Raw genomic sequence first — 16,775 nt, forward strand, 5'->3', positions numbered from 1 at the left:
GCTTTGAGTAAGAGTTCTTCTTCAGAATAGAACATAAGCTGTGGCACAAGCATTAATGGATAGCAACAAGGGTAAGAATTACTGATAGATTTGAAGAGGGTGCCGTTACACCAAAAGAACCCACCCCTTGGAGCAGATAGAGTAGATGGCATGGGTCTGGAGATGTTGCATGTGCAGGAGCTGGTATAACAGGTATTAGAGAGGCTACTGAGGGGCCAGAACAAAGCAACTCCAGGGATAGGAGGAGGCTGGTTAACTGGCCCACTAGAGGCATGGAACAATTGTGTGACAGGAGCTGCTGTTAAAGGGGATTGGTTTAGAGTGGCGCAAAGGAAGCAGTTACTTACATTCCCAACCGAAGAGTGGTTGAGTAATGAGATACCTTCTTGTATTAAATGGAGCCAAGAGAACAGAGAAGGGCGGTCAGCACTTGGGTGGGGGGAGTTGGTTAGCCAAAGAAGTTTCTGCTTCTGCAATAAGGCTGGGAAGTTTGTTAGGGGGAGGAAAAGCAAGGCGGTATGTTCGGAAAATGCGGAGTTTTCCTGATGGTTTGGAGTTTAGCCAGAAATTGTAAACAACTCCCTCGACCCCCTGCGCCCACCTGGGGTGCCAGGGATCAGAGACGGTGAAATGGGTAAGTTTTCCCAGGTGGATGAGAGGGTAGACCTTGTGCATTTTGCACCAATTATATGCACAACCTCAATATGCCTGAGGCCTCCGGTTACATTTGGCATTAGCTTGGTCATATTGGAAACAGAAGACCGGGGTTGGGGTTGCACCCAGGCTGATGGAGTTCATGCTGCCTACTGAGATGTCGATGGTGACTGGTGCCTGGCACCCCCGGGGCTGGCACAGTCCAGTGCCCACAACCTCAGTAATGACTTTACCGTAAGACTGGGCTGTTTCTTCAATGTAAAACTGCCAGTGGTAGCCATCATCTGGTGGTGTTGTGTGTGAGAGAGGCAGCAGGACTAGAGTGAGTAGCAGGACCCTGGGTGAGGCAAAGATGGGTAGATCCCACCTGTTGACATTGCCAAGGGGCCTCCGTGGCCGGGGCCAATTTGAGACAGGAGACATGATACCAGGGGGAGTGTCCCAGTAATTTGGCAGCTGTGGGGGTGGTGAGGACCACCGTGAATGGGCCAACCCACTAGGGGGTTAGAGCTTGAGGGGAAAGTTGTTTGAGGACTGAATCCCCCAGCTGGAGGGTCGTACAAACCGGATTTGATGGGTTGTCAGGAGTGACTGTGGGAAGGGTTCGCTCCGCGTGCTCCCGTAGCAACTGCCTAAGCAGAGACAAGTAAGGCAAGTAGGAAGCAAGCAGAGGTGGTGAGGAGAGTAGGTTGTGATTGATTAAAAAGGGCCTGCCACACAGCAACTCAAAAGGGCTGAGACCCAACGGAGCCCTCGGAGCCGCCCTTATTCCGGAGAGGGCGAGTGGGAGGAGGGCAGGCCAGCCGAGTTTTACCTCTAGGGTGAGCTTGGTGAGGTATGTTTTTAAAACGCCATTTGCCCTTTCTACCTTACCAGAAGACTGTGGGTGGTAAGGGGTGTGGAGTTTCCAGGTTACTCCCAGGCTAGCAGCCACCTGCTGGACAACTTTGGCGGTGAAGGCAGGTCCGTTGTCCGTCTGGATGTTGGCTGGGAGGCCGAACCTGGAGATGATGTGTTCCAGAAGGACGGTGGCCATGACGTCAGCTGTTTCCTTGGCAGTGGGGAAGGCCTCGATCCAGCCTGAAAAGGTATCCACTAGAGTGAGCAAATACCAAAATTTTTTGTGGACAGGCATATGGGTAAAGTCCATTTGCCAGTCCTCGGCTGGGAGGTGTCCCCTCATCTGGTAAGTGAGAATACTGGGGCACAATCCTCCCTGTGGAGTGATGGCAGAGCAGACTGAACACGCAGCATGGACCTGAGAGATAAGCCTTTTTAAACCCATCAGATGGAATATAGGAGAGAGAAACCTATACATGGCCTCAGGTCCAATGTGCAGAGAGCGGTGGACTTCTGTTAAAATATGGGAGGCCTGGTTTTGTGGTAGCGCAACACGATCCCCCAGCGTGATCCAGTCTTGCTGTGTGACATGGCCCCCCTTATCTAATAGGGACTGCCACGCCTCGGGGAGGTACTGGGGTTGTAGGGAGGGAGAAAGGAAGAGGAGGGGGGATGGAGGCGTGACCTGGGTTAGTCCCCTAGTGACAGAGTCTGCCCAGGCATTGCCCTTGGCCACCGGATCTTGTGAGGCTTGATGGCCTCGACAGTGGACAATGGCGACTTCCCGTGGGCTGTGCAGGGCCTGGAGTAGTTTAGAAATTAGTTTGGCATTGGTAATGGGTGTGCCCTTAGTGGTGAGATATCCTCTTTCCTTCCAAATGGCGGCATGGGAATGAGCAATGAGGAAGGCATAACGGGAGTCGATGTAGATGGTTACCGCTGCCCTTTAGAAAGTTCGAGAGCCCATGTAAGAGCAACAAGCTCTGCTTTTTGTGAAGTGGTGCCCAGGGGAAGGGGCTAGGCCTCGAGAACAGACTCAGCAGAGACTACAGCATAGGCTGCCCATCAGTGGCCTTGTGGGGTGCAGACAGAACTACCATCCATGAACAAAGTAAGGTCTAGGGACTGAAGTGGCTGATCTGAGAGTCCGTGCCTAGGCGGAGTTAGGGCCTCCACCACCTCCAGGCAAGAGTGGGTAGGCCTTGCCTCAGAGGAGGGGAGAGGGAGCAGGGATGCCGGGTTAAGGGGTGGTAAAGGCTTCAGAGTTACCCCCGGGTTGTCAAGGAACAACAAATGGAACTCCTGTATCCTGGAGGGGCCTAGGAGGGAGAGCACCCGATGTCCCAGCAGTTCATGGACTCTGTGAGGGGAGAAGACAGTGATATGGTGATGTAAGGAAAGTTTTAAAGCCTCCTTGGTTAGAACAGTGGCTGCCGCTAGTGCCTGTAGGCAGGGTTGCCACCCTGAACAGTGGTATCAAGCTGTTTGGAGAGGTAGGCTACTGGGCGGTGGGCGGGACCCACCAGGTGTGTAGGACCCCCACAGTTATTCCACAGCGCTCATCTGTGAACAAACAGAAGGGCTGAGAGGGGTCAGGGAGACAGTGGTGGTGAAGACAGGAGGGTGTCATGGAGCGCAACAAACACCTTGCGAACCTCAGCGGGGGAGGTGAGGGGCCCCATAGGCGTTTATTTGGCAGCTACATACAGAGGTTTGGCTAACAGGGTGAAGTTAGGGATCCATTGCCTGAAATACTCCACAAAGCCCAAAAAGGACAGGATTTGGTCACCATTTTCTGGGGGTGTCAGCTGCCATATAGCGTGAAGGTGGTCCATTGTCAGGGTCTTAGTGGTGGGAGTAAGGTGGACACCAAGGTAGACGACTTCAGGTTGTGTGAGCTGGGCTTTCTGGGGGGACACCCGCTATCCCCTAGAGGCCAGGAAATTGAGAAGGGTGGCTGTGTGTGTGTGCGACAGCTCCTCAGATGGGCTGCAAAGTAAGAGATCATCCACATACTGGATGAGGTGGCTAGGTTGGAGAGGGCAATCAGCTAGGTTAGCCATGAGAGCCTGGCCAAAGAGGTGGGGGCTGTCCCGAAAGTCCTGTGGCAAGACCATGCATGTAAGTTGTGCCTGTTCCATGTCCGGGTCCTCCCAGGTGAAAGCAAAAAGGGGGTAAGAGTCTGGGTGTAGGGGGATAGTAAATAAAGTGTCCTTGAGGTCGATGACAGTGAAATGTGTTGTCTGAGGTGGTATCCGAGACAAAAGAGTGTGGGGATTAGGAACCACTGGGTGGAGAGTGACCACCGCCTCATTAATGAGACGGAGGTCCTGGACCAAGCGGTAGTCTCCAGAAGGCTTACAGACTGGAAGGATGGGGTTGTTATATGGAGAGTTAACAGGTATGAGGAGGCCCTGAGAAATCAAGTGAGTGATGATGGGTTTAAACCTTACGATGTGTGGCTGAAATGGGGAACCGGGATCTAGAAGGGAAGTTAGAGGGGTTTTTCAAAACTGCATACCAGGGTGTGGTGTTGGGCTATGACTGGGGTGGAAATGTTCCACACATTGGGGTTGACTAGGTGGGGCGGAAGGGGAGGCAGCAGGTCTGAGCTGGGAAAAACAGAGACTAGAGCAATATTGGCAAGGAGTGGGGCTGCCGATTGAACTGGCAGCGTCAAAGTGGCCCCCAGTTTTGAGAGGATATCCCTGCTGAGCAATGGAATGGGGCAGGACGGGACAATAAGGAAGGAGTGACTAAACAGCCAATCGCTGAGAGAAAAAGGTAAAGGCGAAGTTTGAAGGGGGGCAGAAGGCTGGCCATTGATACCAACGACTGAGACCTGGGAAGGAGATAGAGGCCCTGAAAAGGAAGGCAGAACCGAATCGGTAGCCCCCGTGTCCACGAGGAACGAGATTAACTTACCCGCTACCTGGAGCAAGACCCTGGGCACGGTGAGGGCAATTCGGGTCTTCGAGTCTGGGCATCCTCAGCTTTCCACCAGTCCAAGCAGCTCATGGAGTGGGGCAGGTGGCTCAGCCACACCCCTGTGTGGAGGCACCGGGGCTTGGCCAGGCCAAGTGCAATCCGATTTCCACTGGCCCTTTTGCTTGCAGATAGGGTATGGCTTACTTGGCGGACACAGGTTAGGGCACTGCTTGGCCCAGTGGCCCTCCTGGCCACACTTGAAACAGGTCCCGGGGGAGCTTTGCTACCCATCTCTGGACGCTGAGATCCCTGCACCCTGTTGCAATTGACCTCAGGGCTGCAACCAGGGTGCAGGCTTGCGCTTTAGTGGCCTGCTGGAGGCACTGCTGCCTAGCAGTTTCTGCATCTTCCTCGAAGATTAAAAACCTTAAAGGCCATGTTTACCAGGTCATGGACAGGGGTTGAGGGCCATCCTCTGCCTTCTTCAGCTTCCTGCGGATATCAAGAGCAGACTGGGTGATGAAATGAGTAGCAAGAACAGTGGCCCCAGCAGGATCGTCCAGACTGAGGCGGGTGTGGAGAGTCATAGCCTCAGTGAGGCGGTTTAGAAAAACAGCCGGGTTTTTATTTGGGCCTTGGGTTACTTCCCTAAGTTTATCATAATTTACTACCTTTTGAGATGCCAGCGCAAGTCCTGCCTGAATGCATCGTATCATGTGATCTCTACGTCTACGTCCTATATGGCTGGCTTGGTAGTCCCAATTGGGGTCCATTGCCGGGATGGCCTTGGCCCCCACTGGCTACGTGTTATCTGTTAGATGGACTTTATCTGCATACTCCCAAGCAGTGGGCATGACATGATCCCGTTCATCGGGAGTGAGGGTGGAAGTAGAGATAACATGAATATCATGCCATGTCAGATCATAAGCCTGAGTAAGGTAACGGAACTCTTTGGCAAAGGCAGTAGGGTTGACAGAAAACGACTCCAATCGTTTTTCAATGGCAGATAAGTCGGCCAAGGAAAAAGGAACATGTACTCGCACAATGCCACCTGGGTCCGTGACCTCTCGGAGAGGACAAATGGGCGCAGGAGTAAGGGGGTGGGGAGGATGGTCCATGTAATTGGAGCGGGTATGTGCACTGACTGGAGAGGGGAGAGAGAGTGGCGGAAGGGGAGGGTCAGAAGATGAAGGAGGAAGATGAGGATAGAGAGAGGGCGGGTTGTATGGAGGTGGGTTGGAAGAAGGAGGAGGAGGATTTGGAGGACGAGGGATTGGTGCAGCTAAGTCTTCCAGAAGATCTATGAGGGGGGAAGGCTCTGGATCAGGTGGTTGGGGCTTGTCGTATTTGGGTGGAGGAGCAAGGGAGAGGTCAGGGACAGAGGACAGGGAAGGAGGGCCTCCCATTGGCAGCAAGTTTTGGGTTGTGGAACAATACTGACATAGGGAGGGGTGGAAGCGCAGGAGCCAGAAGGCCTGAACATAGGGAATCTCTGACCATTTTCCACTGCATTTGCAGAAATTATCCAGATCAGTGAGGATGTTAAAATAAAAAGTTCCCTCAGAGGGCCATTCAGACCCATTATCCAGTTTATACTGAGGCCAGGCCACAGTACAGACATGGACTAGGCGTTTGCGTTGAATGTCCAGGGTTAATCCCAGTTGTCGAGATTACTGAGAAGACAGCCCAGAGGTGTCTTAGAATTAGATTTGGAGGGTTGGTTGCCCGTGTCAATCCAAATTTCCGGGACCTGTCTGAGTCTGAAAAGACGTCCCAATTCAGGCAAAGACCGGCCAGACAGAGTGAAGGTCAGGATAAACAGGGTGTCCCCAGGATTTATCGCTGACTGGAATGGAGGGCTTTCCCTAGCACAGCTGTGACTTCTGATAGGGAGGCCCGGAGGGGGAAAGAGAGACCAACATGGCGGGCACTCACCTCACTAAAGTTTGAGTGGAGGAGTGAGTTGAAGATTTGCAGTTCGGGCCGGAGGCATCTGAGCGGGAGGTTCCTGGGCTGGGAGGTGAGGCCTGTGTGGCTCAGTCACCTCCCGGGTTTTGGCACCAAGACGTAATGTTTGGAGATACCGAAAGAGGCACAGGACAAAGGGCCAGTATAAACCAAGCATTTATTGGAGGAGAAACTCCCAGGGCGAGATCCTGTGGTCCGGAAAGATGGGCCAGGGGAGTCACGCCCAAGGAGGGGCAGGCTTGGGTTTTTAAGGGTCCTGTATTTGGGAGGGTGGTGGGGGTGGCAGTGAAGCGGGGAGACAAAGCATTGCATCTGGCGTGGGCTGGAGGCGTCGTGTCTGGCCCTTCTCGGCAGCTGGTGGCAGGTTCCAGGAAGCTTCAAGCAAGGTATGCAGTTGTGGGTTTGGGGTGGAGGGGTGCATAGGGGATTGGTGGGTGGAGGGGCAGATGGAGGAAGGTGAGTACTGCTTACCCCTGAGCCTAACACTTATAATAACTTAGATGTTGCAGACTTCAAGTTCAATTCTCTTGCCATCAGGAAGTCTGTGCTCTATCAGAGTCCTTTTACCTGTATTTCTGTGAAGCAGAGGAATGCTCATGTGGTCCAGAGCACACCCTTGTTTCGGAAGGGCACACCTGCTACTGAGTCCATGGGAGACAGCTCCTCTGTGAGTCACTTGTCCACATGGCAGCAGACTCTCCTGCGAGGCTTCTTCCCCAGCTGCCAGAGGCTCCTTAATTCTTCACGGCTCAGCTAAGACTGAGCGACAGCATTTAGCAAGACATAACCAATGGCTCAGCACAGAGAAAAAAGTTGTAATAAAAGGTGGAAAAACTTAAGTATTCCTGTTAGCTATCACTATCCTCAGCATTCACAGGCCTGGTCCCACCACCAGGTTTCTTGAGTGACCTCTCTCCCCCACTGCTTCAACAACCATGCTATCAAGTGGTCTTTGCTCAATTGTCCCAGATGAAACAACCTCTGAACACAAACCCTTAGCTCAGAGATTAGGCTGCGAACACTCTGAGGCCCCCAGAAAGAATTACATTTTCCCTGAAAAAATATGTTGCAGGAAGCCAGGCTCCATGGCTCAACCTGTAATCCCGCACATTTGGGAGGCTGAGATGAGTGGATTGCCTGAGCCCACGGGTTCAAGACCCGCCAGGGCAGGCAAGACCTCATCTCTACAATAAAATCAAAAAATCAGCCGGGCGTGGTAGCGCGCCCCGGTAATTCCGGCTCCTCGGCAGGCTGAGGCGGAAGGATCGCCGGAGCCCAGCAGGTCGAGGCTGCGGTGGCCAGGAGCGGCCACTGCACTCCAGTCTGGGCAACAGAGTGAGACTCCAACTCAAAAAAAAAAATGTAGTAGGAGAGATGTCACCACACTCACAAAGAGGACAAGGTTTTACATTATTGTGCAGAGAAGTGCAACACCTCATTTCAGAATTCAGTCTTTGCTTTACTCTTATAAAATCAAAGAGCCCATTAAAATGCTTTATCCTGAGCAAATACAAAGATTTCCTTCAAAGATGAGTTCACATGGCACCTACAGAAAAACAAAAATGTATAGTTGGGCTAAATTCCAGTTTCTTCCATTTCATACTATCCAGGCTTCAAAAATACTGGGATATAATTTCCGCTCAGGGAAGTTCATTAAAATCAGGTAAAAAATTTTAACTGGAGATACCTCTCCCCCATGCTGAATCAGACACAGACACATCAGATCTGAGTGGGAGATTTGACAGGCAGCAAGTTGGGTGAGTCCAGATCTGATCCACCCTCCTCCCACAGTAACCTAGGGCATCTGACCCACACTGAGCAACCCTATCACCCTACTCTGAGAGCAGAGGGTAAGGGCTGGAGATAGAGCTGAAAGGAAGTTGGACTCACAGGAATGACCTCAGAGTGAGTTTTTTTTTTGTCTGTTTGTTTTGCTCATTTTTGTTTGTTTGTTTTTTGTTTTAGTTTTTTATCTCTTTCTTTCTGTTTTTGATAAAGTTTCATATTTGCTTTTTTTCTGTTATTTTATTGCATTTTTTTAGACTTCCTATCTGTGTATGGATATTTTTGAGGAAGAGTACATCAACAGGGGCGAGGGGTTGTTGGCTTGTGTGTTTGTATTATTGTCTGTATGTTTTAGTTTTTTTACCCTTTTCTGTCTTTGTGTCTCTTTTCATTTGTTAGTTGGTATGTCTGTCTGTTTTCTCACTTACTCCTCTCTCTCCACCTTCCTCTCACCCGCTCCTTCCTTTTTCCATGCTTTTTCTTACGTCAAATTACTTTCAGGGAGCAAACCTACTGCATGGATAGATTGCAAGGCAATGGGGAGTAGGTTCCAGGGAGCCCACATACCTGTCAGTGGATACTGGGATCTGCAGAGAGATTCTGAATCACAGCTCCCCCCTCAATTAAATCTGAAAACTGTAAAGAGTACAACCCCCCACCACAGTCCTGTTTCAGAATTGAACAAATTCAGAAGAACTGCAGAAGGAAGAATAGAACATTGAGCAAACAGAAATAAAAGCTACCCCCCCATTCCTGAACAATAGAATTAAAGAGGAAAATAAAAAGGAGGGAGGAAAATCTATACAAATGAAGAAAAACCAAAAGAAGAATATGGGTTTCACACAGACCCCTGGGAGCTCAGACACTGAGAATACAGACTTTGGAAAACAAACAATGAAGAGTCCCCAGAATGACTGGTCTCAAACCACAAACCCAGATATCAAGACATTAATAGAGAGAATAAATAGAATTGAGGAGAGACAAGAGGAAAGAATGAAGGAGTTGATAACTGAGATGACAGCAATAAAGAATACAGTAAATGAAATAAATAACAAACTGATAAGCATGGAAAGCAGATTAGCCAAGCAGAAGAAAGAATCTCAGAGCTTGAGGACCAAAATATAGAACTAACTCAAACTGTCAAAAACATAGAAAAGAAACTTAAAAAGATAGAGCAAGACCTCAAGAGATGAGCAATTATTTCAAGAGACTGAACCTAAGAGTAATTGAACTTCCTGAGGCAGAAAGAGAGAAAGAGACTACCCTGGAACAAACATTCTGTTAAATTTTCCAAGAAAACTTCCCTCATCTCATCAGTGACATGACCATTCAAACATAAGAGATTCAGAGAACCCCTGCCAGACAACAAATGAGTAGACCAACTCCTAGACACATAGTGATTTGCCTACACAAAGTAGGTATAAAAGAAAAAATCCTAAAGACAGCAAGAATAAAAGGTCAGACTACCTACAGGGGAAGACCAATTTGGATAGTAGCAGACTTATCCATAGAAACATTTCAAATGAGGAGAGCTTGGAGCCCAATCTTCAAAGTTCTCAAAGATAAACAATTTCAACCAAGAATTACCTGCCCAGCTAAGCTAAGCTTCATCTGCAATGGAGAATCAAAATTTTTCCTAGATGTTCAATACCTAAGAGCTTATGCTGCCTCCAGACCAGCTCTACAAGAAACACTTAAGAAAGTATTAAACACAGAAGAAAGGGGAAAAAAAAAAGAACACCAACACCTTTCACAAGAATGCAGGAAAAAGACTGAAAACACACACAAATAAACCCAAAAATCAAAAGAAAGAAAATAAACAGCAACAACAACAACAAACTATAAGAACCTCATGACAGGGTAAAACTCTCACATTTCCATAATTAGCCTGAATGTGAATTGACTAAATGCACCACTGAAAAGACATAGAATGGCAAGATGGATAAAAATATCATGAGGCAGTAATATATTGTCTCCAAGAAACTTATCTCACCAGAAAGGACACTCACAGACTCGAAATAAGAAGATAGGAAATAAAATTTCAGGCAAATGGAACACAAAAGAAACAGAAGTCACAACCTTAATACCAGACAAAATACACTTTAAGCTATCAAAAATGTATAAGGATATGGAAAGTTGCTACATAATGATAAAAAGTTCAATCTGTCAACAAGAAATATACATCCTAAACATATATGCACCCAACATAGGAGCACCAACTTTCATAAAGAAACTTCTAGGTGAACTTTAAAAAAATATTGACTCTAACACTATCATAGCTGGGGACTTAAATACCCCACTCATGACCCTAGACAGATGATCAAGACAAAAAAAATCAACAAGGAGATCCAGAACCTCAATGTGACACTTGAACAAATGGACTTAATTGATACCTACAGAACACTCTACCCAACAAGCACAGAATATGCATTCTACTCATCACCACATGGAACATACTCTGAGATTGACCATATCCTCTGCCATAAACAAGCATAAACAAATTTCACAAGACTGCAATCCTGCCATGCACCTTCTCAGACCACAGTGGAATAAAAGTAAATATCAACACCAACAAAGTTCTCCAAAACCCCACAAAAACATGGACACTAAACAGCATGATGCTAAGCAACTCCTGGGTCAACATAGAAATCAAAACAGAGATTAAAAGATACCTGAAAACAAGGGAAAATGAAGAAACATCTTACCAAAACCTCTGGGATCCCATGAAAACAGTACTAACAGGGGAATTCATATCTCTACAAACACACATGAAGAAAATGGAAAGATCACAAGTTAACAGCCTAACAAATCACCTAAGGGAGCTGCAAAAGCAAGACCACCAAAACCCTAACTTCAGCAGAAGAATCCAGATCACCAAAATAAAAGCCCAAATTAGGAACATAGAAGACAAAAAGATAATACAAAAAAAATCAATGAAACAAAAAGCTGGTTCTTTGAAAGGATATACAAGATTGATGGTCCCCTATGTATACTCACCAAGAAAAAGAGAAAAAAAGCACAAATAAACACGATCAGAAATGCAAAAGGTCAAGTCACAATTGACCTTGAAGAAATACAAAAGATCATCAGAGACTACTACTTCTATGGAAATAAACTTTAAAACCTAAAGGAAATGGAGGATTTTATGACATCACACAACTTCCCCAAGTTGAAACAAGAAGAAATCGAGATTCAAACTAGACCAACAACAATCCAGGAAATTGACTATGTCATAAGAAAACTACCTACAAAAAAAAAGCCCTGGACCAGATTGCTTTCCTGTAGAATCCTACAAAACATCCAAGGAGGAACTGATACCAATCCTACTGAAAGTATTCCAGGCAATTGAGAAAGATGGACTCTCACCAAATCATTTTATGAAGCTAACATCATGTTGATACCCAAATCAGGTAAAAATCCAACAAAGAAAGAGAACTACAGGCATCTTGATGAACATAGATGCTAAAATTCTCAACATGATCCTACAAAATTGGATTTAACAACACATCTCAAAAATCATCCCCCATGATCAAGTAGTCTTCATCCTGGGATGCAGGACTGGTTCAACATTTGTAAGACCATAAATGTAGTTAAATACATCAACAGATCTAAAAATAAAAATCACATGATTATATCATTAGATGTGGAGAAAGCTTTTGATAACATCCAGCACCCCTTCTTGATAAAAATCCTCGAACATCTAGTAGATGGAGCATACCACAAAAGAGTAAGAGCCATCCACAGAGAAACCCACAGTCAGCATATTGCTAAACAGACAGAAATAGAAACCATTTCCCCTGAAAAACGAAACAAGACAAGAATGCCCAATCTCACCCCTCCTTTTCAACATAGTTTTGGAAGTCCTAGCTAGAGCAATCAGACAACAGAAGTAGATAAGTGTTATCCAAATAGGAAAAGAGGAAATCAAGTTATCCCTCTTTGCATACGACATAATTCTATATCTTGAAAACCCAAGACAATCTGTCAAAAAACCTCCTTGCATTGATAAAGTACTTTGGCAAAGTCTCAGGGTACAAAATCAATGTGCAAAAGACAGTCACATTTCTATACAACAACAATAAGAAAACAGAAACCCAAATAAAAAGCACAATCCCATTCACAATAGCCAGAAAAAAAAATCAAATACCTTGGCATCTTCCTAACCAGAGACATGAAAGACCTTTACAGTGAAAACTACAAAACACTGCTCAAAGAAATCAAAGATGACACAAATAAATGGAAAAATATTCCATGCTCATGGATTGGAAGAATCAACATTCTTAAGATGTCCATCCTACCCAAGGCAATCTACACAATACCCATTAAATTGCCAATGGCATTCTTCTCAGACCAGGAAATGACAATACAGGAATTCATATGGAAACATAAACAACCATGAATAGCCAAAATAATCCTCAGAAAAAAAAAAAAGAAAGAAAAAGAAAAAAAAAAAAAAACAGCAGGAGGTATCACACTCCCAGACTTTAAACTCTATTATAAAACTGCAATAATCAAAACAGCCTGGTATTGGTACAAGAATAGGCATATAGACTAGTGAAACAGCATAGAGATTCCAGAAGCAAAACCTCAATTTCTCAACCAACTCATATTTTACAAAGCCTCCACCACCAACGACTAGGGAGAGGAGAACCTATTCAGTAAATGGTGTTGGGAAAACTAGCTGACCACATGCAGGATATTAAAACAAGATCCCTACTTATCACCATACACAAAAATCAATTCAAAATGGATCACAGGCCTAAATATAAAACCTCAAAATACAAGAACCTTAGAAAATACAGGAGACACCCTTATGGAAATTGGAACTGGCAACCAATTCCTGATCAAAACCCCAAGCACCATAAGAGATAAAATAGACAAGTGGGACCTCATCAAACTGACAAGTTTCTGCCAAGTCAAAGAAACCATCAAGAGAGTGGGGAGACAGTCCACAGACTGGGAAAAAATATTTTCCAACTGTATGTCTGACAAAGGCCTAACATTTGGATCTACAAGGAACTCAAATGCGCTGAAAAGAAAAAAACAAACAGTCCCACTACAAAGTGAGCAAAAGACATGAACAGACAGTTCTCAAAAGAAGGCATATGAGCAGCCAACAGATACATGAATGAATTCTTAGCCTCACTGGTCATCAAAGAAATGCAAATTAAAACACTGAGATACCACCTAACTCCAGTCAGAATAGCTATCATCAATAACAAAAAACAACAGACACTGGAGAAGATTTGGTGAAAAGGGAATACTTCTACACTGTTGGTGGAAGTGTAAACTAGTACAGCCTCTGTGGAAAACAGTGTGGCGATTCCTAAGACATCTAAAAATCGACTTTTCACATGACCCTGCAATCCCCCTACTGGGAATATACCCGGAAGAAAACAAATCACTCTATAAAAAAGATACCTGCACACAGATGTTTATCGCAGCATTTTTCACAGCAGCAAGAACATGGAACCAACCATGCTGCCCATGAAAAGAGGACTGGATAAAAACATATACATGATGGAATATCACGCAGCCATAAAGAACAAAATCATAAACTTCACAGTAACCTGGATGGGCTTAGAGTCTTAATACTGAGTGATCTTCCACAGAAACAAAGAACTGAGTAACACATGTTCTCACTTGCAAGTGGACCTTGAACAATTATCATAAAATTATTAGAAAAGAGTTGGCAGTAGTGGGAAAACTGCCAGGAGGGAGGAGGGGAAGCAGGTAAAAAAAAAATTTTTTTTAACTGATTCTTTTCTTAAACCTACCTTCCTTTTCTCTTTCCCAGAGTTGCCATTAGGGAAATGTGAGAGTAAAAAATTCTTGGATTGAGTATTAGTTTGTGGGACTACAGGTTAATCTGCTGCCTCTCTCCTCTGCTCCCTTCTCAAGAGGACTCAATGCCTTGTGCGACCTCAAGCCAGCACCACTCACACAGGTGAATTGATGCAGACAACAGCAGCACAACCAACGGTCCTGCCAGTGGGTCTCGTAACTGGGAAACAGAACAAACCAAAACAGCCACGAACAAAGCCCGTACTTTGAAAATACAGCCTATACCACAGTCTCACTGCCAGGCATACTCCGAGTCTGCTTTCACTGGTAGATTAGTGAAATTAGGAAATCAGGTGATTTCCTCACTTGCAAGATGGTGAAATTTGCAAAAGTGAAATTAGGATATCAGGTGATTTCCTCATTTGCAAGATAGAAAAAGAAACTTTGTTTGCAAGGGTCTGAAGAGGATGAAATTGGATAGCATAAATCAACTGTCTGGCACACAGTAGGCTCTTACTAGGAAGCAAATTTAAACGTCTTTATTGAGATAACTCATGTAGCATAAAATACATTTATTTATTTACTTACCTACTTATTTATTGAGTCAGGGTCTCACTCTGTCACCCAGGTTGGAGTGCAGTGGTAGGACCATGGCTCATGGCAGCCTCGAGCTCCTGGGCTCAGGCAATTCTTCCTCCTCAGCCTCTCTAGTAGCTGGACTACAGGCACGTGCCACCACTCCTGGCTAGGTTTTTGATCTTTCTGTAGAGTTGAGGTCTCACTGTGTTGCCCAGGCTGGTCTCCAATTCCTAGGCTCAAGCAGTCAAATCCTTCCATTCAAGCTGCACACTTTAGTGGGGGTTTCATTTCAGCACAGTCAGCCCTCCATCGCTGTGAGTTCTCTGTCCATGCATTCAGTGTTGCTTACTCCTCTTCCAATACTTCTTCACAGTAGGGATATTGCAGGATATCAGTTGATATAGTTTTGCATAAGAACATTATTTCTCCTTTGGTTGGAAAACCAACTATCACATTGGAAACAGGAAACAAAAAACAGACCTGTAGACTTATTTATTTATTTATTTATTCAGTTTATTACTGAAGTTAAGTAGGAACGGGAAAAAAAAATGACACTCTGGGATGTCTCTTCCGACAACTTGAAATGTTTTATTTTTTCATTTTTATTTGAGAAAGGACAGTATTATTCTGGATTATCTGATGTGCATGAGTGATCTGAGAGCCAGGCTGGCTTCTGCTGAGGACCCTAGAGCCCAGGACTACATCTCGGGAATGATGGCTAACCAGGGACCCTTCAGGTCAGCAAAGCCCTTGGGGACAGTCATTCTGTTCTTCAATATCAACAGTACTCTCAGTATTGCCTTAAAACACATGACCAGGGGGACAAAGACACTAAATTTGGAAAAAATTAAACTTACATGAAGCTTGGTATCATTCTGAAGAAATAATTAACATTTTGGTTTGGAAATACCTATGATACAAAATGCACACCCAATGTAGGATTTATAATCATGTGAATAGTACTTAAAGTTACAAACAACTCAAGAAAGAGAAATGTAACAAAAAGGAAGAAATTTCTGAAGACAAACTAAGGGTCAAAGTTCTCTGCCTTAAGCTACATAACCCTTGAGTAAATAAAGCACACTCATATACACTCTGAATCTGTCCAATTTCTTTGCATTCTGTGCAACAGAGACTCTGTTGTTCCAACATGCCTAGTCCTTGTGAAAAAGTTGGGCCTGAAGGGTGGATGGTTGGCAAAGCTGTTCCTGCTGCTTGTAGGGCACAAGCCAGTTCCCAAAGGGAGGCGGCTCTTTAAGGTTTCCCTCAGACATGGGGAGTAAGGTTTGTCCAAAAGACTGGGGCAAGGGCAGTGGCTCATGCCTGTAATCCCAGCACTTTGGGAAGCTGAGACGGGAGGGTTGCTTGAGCTCAGGGGTTCAGGACCAGCCCAGGCTACATGACAAGACCTCATCTCAGCTTTTTTTAAAAGCTGGTTATAAATGGCCACAGGAAGATACAGCATGTTTTTACAGTCTTAGGAATGTGGAACATGGCATTCAAAACGAGTCATGGTGTATGATTCACAGATCCAGCCATAAAGAACGTAACACCCAGAGAGTTACCAGGCAGTGCACAGTAGCCTGCTATATTTAAAGGGCATCCTCCGTGTGCAGAAAAGCAGATCTGTTGGGGAGGACACAACAGTCCTGTGTGCCTCTCAGGATGGCCCTCTGCCTTGTTCACTAAACCACTTGTACTCCATTTCTAACTGCCCATTTGATGTGTGCAAAGCAGACTCCCTTGCTGGCTAATGCCGGTAGTTTGAAACACTGTTTGCTTCATATAAGGCAAAAATATGTACATTCTCTAATGAGTGCCACATCCGACCATTTCTAAGATGGTGAGAAAACATACCAGATGGTTTTAACATTAGATCAGGTATTATGGGTATCAATTAAACTGAAACACCTGTTTCCCTCAGACATGGGGGGTAAGATTGTGCACAGCTGTCAGCCTCAGACTCGATGCTGACATGCTATGTGTGTCCATATGTGTACCTCAGGGGACTGGTGGAAGAGTAAACGAGTTAACATAACGCACTTAGAACAATGTCTGGTACATAGTCAGTGCCTAATAAATGTTTTAAAACCACCTAAGGCCAGCACGGTGGCTCACGCTTGTAATCCCAGCACTTTGGGAGGCCTAGGCGGGAGAATTGTTTGAGCCCAGGAGTTTGAGACCAGCCTGGGCAACACAGTGAGACCTCATCTCTACTAAAAATAAAAAAATTAGCC

The sequence above is a fragment of the Carlito syrichta genome, unplaced genomic scaffold, assembly GCF_000164805.1.
Source record: "Carlito syrichta isolate Samal-C Ts95f unplaced genomic scaffold, Tarsius_syrichta-2.0.1 Scaffold307254, whole genome shotgun sequence".
NCBI classification, from domain to species: Eukaryota; Metazoa; Chordata; class Mammalia; order Primates; family Tarsiidae; genus Carlito; species Carlito syrichta.